Genomic DNA, 6,402 nt, shown 5'->3' with positions numbered 1-6,402 from the left:
GTATGGTCTGTAACACCTTTTATCTCAAATAAAAGAGGAGAAAAGGGAGCCAAGAGGGGGAAATCACAGTGTCTCCAAGAAAGAATCACTAGGGTCCACTGTATAAAGAGACTGCCAAATACATCCAGAAATGCTCAATCTGGAGGGGATAAAATTGATGAATGGGACCTTCTCAAGACTAAATCACTGTGTGCATCAAAAACATTTTCCCACAAATTGAAAAGAAAACCTACTGACTAGGAAAAAACATTTGGCAATACCTTTCAGACAAGGGTCTCATATCAAAATTTACAGAATCCTACAGGGTCTTCAGAAGAAAAACACTGATAACACACTTACAAAATGGGCAAAAGACATGGAAAGACTTTTCACAGAGGAAGATATGCAGATGGTCAACAGACATACGAGGAAACACTCAAAATCATTGGCAATGAGAGATGCAAATCAAAACCACTGTAAAATACCATCTCACTCCAGTAGCAGTGGCAAAGTTTAACAGGATAGCAAGTAATAAATGTTGGCTAAGGATGTGGTGAGATAGGAACTCTTATACGTTGTTGATGGAATTGTAAAATGGTACCACTCTGGAAGGCAGTTTGGCATTTCCTCAAAATGCTGAACGTAGAAATTCCATATGACCCAGCTATTCCATTGCTTGGAATATGTTGTTGTTGTTGTTATGTGCCGTCGAGTCGCCTGCAACTCATAGCGACCCTATGTATTCCAAGCTCATAGCAAGCGCATAGCGACCCTGTTGTACGTAGGGTCGCTATGTGCTCGCTATGAGCTTGGAATATATCCTGAGAAAATGAGAACTGAGGCACAAACAGAGACTTATACACCAATGTTCATAGCAGCATTATTCATCATAGCAAGACCATGGAAAGAGCCCAAATGTTCAACCACAATGGAATGAATTGAGAAATTATGGTACATTCACACAATGGAATACTATGGAGCACAACAGGAGCAATGATTTTTGTAAATTACTACCTAAGTTGAGGGAATAGAAAGCATTATGCTAAGTGAACTAACTCAGTCCGATAAGGACAAATACGGTATAAGACTATTACTGTAGAATGTGTATGAGGATCTAAGGGGGGTGGCGGGGAGTAGAGTGGTAAGGAGGGTGGGATGGTTAATCATAGGATCGCACAATGTGATGGGTGGAGGGAGGGGTGGGTAAAGGAAAGGGGAGAGATCCTGTGTGAAAAACTATGTATACAAACTTTGTTAAGTAACCCAGTATAAAATAAAAATTTTATTTAAAAAAAAAAAAACACACCAAAAAAAAGCGACCAAAGAAAGAACCACTAGGAGTGGAGGGCACCTGTTTGCACAGGTGGGAAGCTCCTGGATACAGGGGAAGGCTAAGACAAATGATGATCCCCACAAACCTCAAACCTACAAATGCTGGAGAATACAAAGATCTTCAACTAGTGTCATGAATTTAGACATCTAGCCTGCTAAATTGTAATCACTTTCTGTTTGTTATAGCCATCCATTTGTGGTATGTCTGTTATAGCAGCCATAGATAACTAAGACATTGCGTAAATGCTGTATTTACATGTCATTTCTGAGCATATATCTCAGCTCTTCCTAGGATACCCTCCATGCCATCCCCTAAATCTTGCTTTCTTCAGAGACTGCTTCCATATCATTTTCAGAGCTTTTAACTCTCCTGAATTCAAAGACCCTATGATGGGATCAACACTGGTTTTTTCAAAAGTTTACCAATTTCAAATACACTGGGTTTTCCTCCTAGATTTCTAACACTATTTCCCCAAGATAAAAGCCACATTGAGAGGGTAACCATTTAGCTTTCACACCTTTTATCACCATCACCAATTCACACTTTCATCTCTCACATAACATGACTCCAGGATCTGCCTGACAGCTTTCCATTTCATGTTTCAGTTCATCCTTAGTGTCAAGGTACTGAGCAGGATGGAGAGTAAATATGTATTGAATGAATCAACATCCAGCAAACATTCTGCCTTTTACCTGGAATCTCAGGGCCTAGTAAGCAGTCATGCCTTTAGGTGATATAACATCTGCTTTTCCCCTCCTACCAGTGAATCTTAAATTTTTAAATTCTTCTTCCAAAATTTCTCTTCCTCCTCAGCTGTTATAAAGTCCCTGTCATCTGTTTCCCACCCACAATTTTCTGTCCTTCATACCCACCACTTAGCTACCACCCATCTCTATTTTGGGAGAAATGTTTCTTTCTGCCTGCTCTGTGTTTTTTGCCTTCATTCACTTTACAATTTTCAGTCTTTCATTTCTAGTGGCTCATCTTACCATCTTAAGTCTAGGTAGGACTTAGCAAAGTGATTCTAATAGATAGTAAAAACTTGGAAAAGTCAGGGTTTGACTTCAGATGCCAGGTCATAAAGGACATTGCAATTTCTTCACTTTCTATTTTGGATCATTTGCACTATGATTATGGACACAGGATGTATGTGCATGCACACACATGGACTTACAGAAATAGAACCTCTTCTTAAAAAATAACACATGCTAGAGACCATACTACTTGCTTCTTCCCTTTTGGTGAGGAACTGAAAGGAACTAATTTGCATCCATTTTATTGCATTCATAATTCTCGCCCTCGCAGAGCTGGAAAGGCTTGTGAGTTGTGAAACTTGCCTGTTTTAAGGCTGAATTTCACAGTCTGGCTGCAAACTCTCCTTCTTCTATGATTCTAGCCCAAATAACTTGGTATTTATTAACTTGTTCAAATTTAGGTGTTTTGTTTTTTGTTGGTTTTTTGTTTTTTTTTTCATACTGTGACGCAAACTCCTTGTGTGATGATTACATCAGTCTGGGACCCTGGTGCCTAGCACAGCCAAGCTAAGGTTTTAATAAATGGTAAGTAAATGAGTGAATGACAGACAATCAGTGAGACTCCACAGTGCATCATTTCCCCTCACACAAACTTCAGCTGTGCACTGGTTCTCCTGAACCCTGTCAAGAATCTGATCTCCCCATCAACAAATGAATGGATAGAGAAGCTGTGGTATACTCACATAATGGAATACTAGGCTGCATTGAAAAACAAGAAACTCATGCAATATTATTCAAAATGGATGACCCTGGAGGACATTATGCTGAGTGAAATATCTCAGACACAAAGGGACAAATACTGCATGGTACCACTGTTGTAAAAGAGGACTGACCTTGGGGTTGGGGAGAGACTGAGAAATATGGGTTCAATAATGTATACTGCATTGAAACAGATGAGCGAGAAAGCTGTTTAAAAGGGATATGTGATTAGGTATTTTTGTCATGACAGGAGTCTAGAGCGAAGCCTACATGGTGGAGTAGACCTGGGAGAAGGTTTGTAAAACAATGAAAGAATTTTTCTTTCACTTTTCCAAGAGGGTAGTGTACTGGGGGGGGGGGAGAAAAGTGCAACAATGAATGAATGGAAATCCAAAGTCTCTAAATTTTTACTGAAATTAACAATAAATTTAAATGTTTTTAAAATAAAGATAACCATTTAAAAAAAGAGTCTGATTCTCTATGGCTGTGACACCAAAGCATTCTTGCTAAATGACTGACTTGGGTATGATGCAGAACAGTATCAGGAAGGAATAAAAATGCTGGGTTATTCCCCTCCCAGATCTGGCCAGAGTCCTGGTTGTGCACTAGACAAGCAGTTGCACTAACAATTCAATCTACCAGCAGCTCCATGGGAGAAAGATGGGCAATCTCCTTCCATTTGATTGATAACCTTGGAAACAAATGAAGGGTCAGTGATAAGTTCATTTCTGAACTCAACAGTACTAAGAGTTGAGGTTCTGGTCATAATGGTCTATCCTTCTTGGTGGCAAGTATGCCCATGTACCAATCCCTTGAACCTGTAACTATTACCTCAAATGAGGAGTGAGGGAAACTAAGGATTTAAGAGGGTAAGATTATCTTGGATTATCAAGGTGCTCTCAATGCAACTGCATGTATCCGAAAAGAGGACAGAAGAAAATTTTATGGCTTAAACAGGAAAAGGCAATGTAATCATAGAAGCAGAGATTGAAAGACACAGGTATAAAACAAGGAGTATTGAGAGCTACAAGAAGTTGGAAGAGACAAAGAAAAAACTCTCCTCTAGAATTTAGAGCCTCTGGAGAAGTGCAGCCCTGCAAATACTTTTAGGCACAATTAAACTGACTTTGGAATGTTGTTGGTATGTGCAGTAGAGTAACCTGTGACTCATAGCAACCCTATGTACACCAGCTCTGAAGCCTACGTACCTGTCCTGGGCCAATGTCACTCACTCTGACACAGCTACCCTCATAATCCCATTAACACATTGCTGCAAATGACGGCTATAAATGTGTTTGTGTTTTTAAGCATGATCTCAATTTAAAAGTATGCAGCAATGTGTTAACTGTAACACTCTATCTCATCTCCTGTGCTGTCCCTCCACCCTTCCAAGCATAACTGGTCCAAGGACCAGTTTCTCCTGGCCACGTGCCCAAAGTATGTGACACAGAGCTTCAAAATCCCAGCCTCGAAGGAGAAACTTGCTTTCACCCTAAGACAAACTTACTTGTTTTCTTGGCAGTCCACGATATGTTCAAGACTCTTGTCCAGCATCACAACTCAAAGATAAATTCTCCTGTCATTCTTAGTTATTGTTCAGCTCTCTGATGCATAGCAGTAATTGTGACGACCATAGCCTGGATCAGGTGTACCTCAGTCTCTAGAGTTGCTTCTCAGTACTCTGGAGAGGTCCCTGACAGTAGATTTTACTTTGGAATAGGTTTATCTGTTATTTCTATAAAGGACACATTTGGGGCATAGTCTGTAAAGAGTTGTGTTGTCAACTCAAAGGTGGCTCTTTTCTAATTTGGGCTCTGAGGAGAAAGACTGCCATCTCCTCTCATGTGATTCAGTTTCCCAAAAATATGCTGGAGGGTCAGTTATAAGCTGGTTACAACTCAACAGCAATTAGAGTTGCAATTCTATATAGTTGTATATGTGCGTGTGTGTGTGTGTGTGTGTGTATGCATGCCCACACACACACACAACACAAAGATTTCAGGGACAGAGAATTGGCTTGTGTGATTATGTGGGCTATAAGTACCAAATGCATAGATGAGGCAGTAGGCAGGCTAGCATCATAAAAATCCATAAGTCAAGCAAGAAAAAAGAGTGTTCTTGCAAAGTATCTACGGAGTTTGTAGGCAGGACACACCCTAGGAAAGTTCCCATTTTATGGATTTCAACTGATTGAGGACCACCCTCAGTACTCTGGAATCTCATCTCATTGCCTTCAAGTTGGAATGGACTCCAGCTGACACACCATTGGGTTTCCAAGGCTGTCAATCACACAGGAGAAGATTGCCCTTCTTTCTCTGGTGGTATTGCTGGTAGATTCCAACTACCTGAGTGACACCACTTTTGGGATAGCAGCACAACTCTATGGACTATTAACTCCCTATGGACTTCACCACCAGAGCCCCTCATGTTATCGAAGGTGCTCTGCTTTCCATGATCATAACTGATTAATCACATGTGATTATAACAGAAAATAGAATAGTGATTTACTTTATAACTGGCTACACACTGGTCTAGCCAATTTTTTTTTTAATATTTAAAACTTTTATTTCTTGAACAATGTGTTTGTTTTACATATGATTTCCACATGTTTAATGAAACATTGTGGTATACAATGTACTTGTCTCTAGAAAATAAGTCTTATTTACAAGTTGAGGAACAAAGATACATTTTTTTTCTTAAATGTAGACTTTAAAACAACATTCATGGGGAGCTCTGGTGGCTTAGCGGCAAGAAGCTGCACCGCAATCCCAGAGGAGCACGGTTCGAATCCACCACTTGCCTTTGGTGGTGCCTCTGCCGGGAAAGGAGAGACAATCTCCTCCCGTACCTGTCAGATCTGATTTGACAGTACACGCATACAAAATAATAAAAATAAAATAAAAAAAAAACAAAACACAACAACATTTATTATGTAGTAATATCATCGTAAAAAACAGTTTTCTTAATAACTCAAGTATTTGGAGAAATATTCAGTTAAACCATTATGTTGGTTGTTTTTTTTTTCAATCATATTCAGAAAATCTAATATGTTGACTTGCTTGTTGAGTCTTTGCCAGTCTGATCTTTTCAGCTTTGGTGATTAACTTCTCAGTGCCTCTTTTCTTTTCTCGAGGTTGGTTCAACTTGGCCTGCCTGTCTACCAAAATCTTCTGCCAATACCTCTGCTTGTGATCACCAGAAAGGATCTCGAGTTGCCAGCTGTGCTTCTTTTTAATTTCTGAATGTGCATTTATTACTGCTTGAGCATCCTCTGGAATCTTAAATCTTACATGACATTCTGTATCTCCTTCAAGTAAATCAACATAAACCACTTCTGAGATTGCTGCTAAAGTATCC

This window comes from Elephantulus edwardii, unplaced genomic scaffold (assembly GCF_000299155.1).
Source record: "Elephantulus edwardii isolate Elephantulus edwardi_28Jun2011 unplaced genomic scaffold, EleEdw1.0 scaffold00538, whole genome shotgun sequence".
In the NCBI taxonomy this organism is placed as follows: Eukaryota; Metazoa; Chordata; class Mammalia; order Macroscelidea; family Macroscelididae; genus Elephantulus; species Elephantulus edwardii.
Note: the sequence above shows the minus strand (reverse complement) of the source record.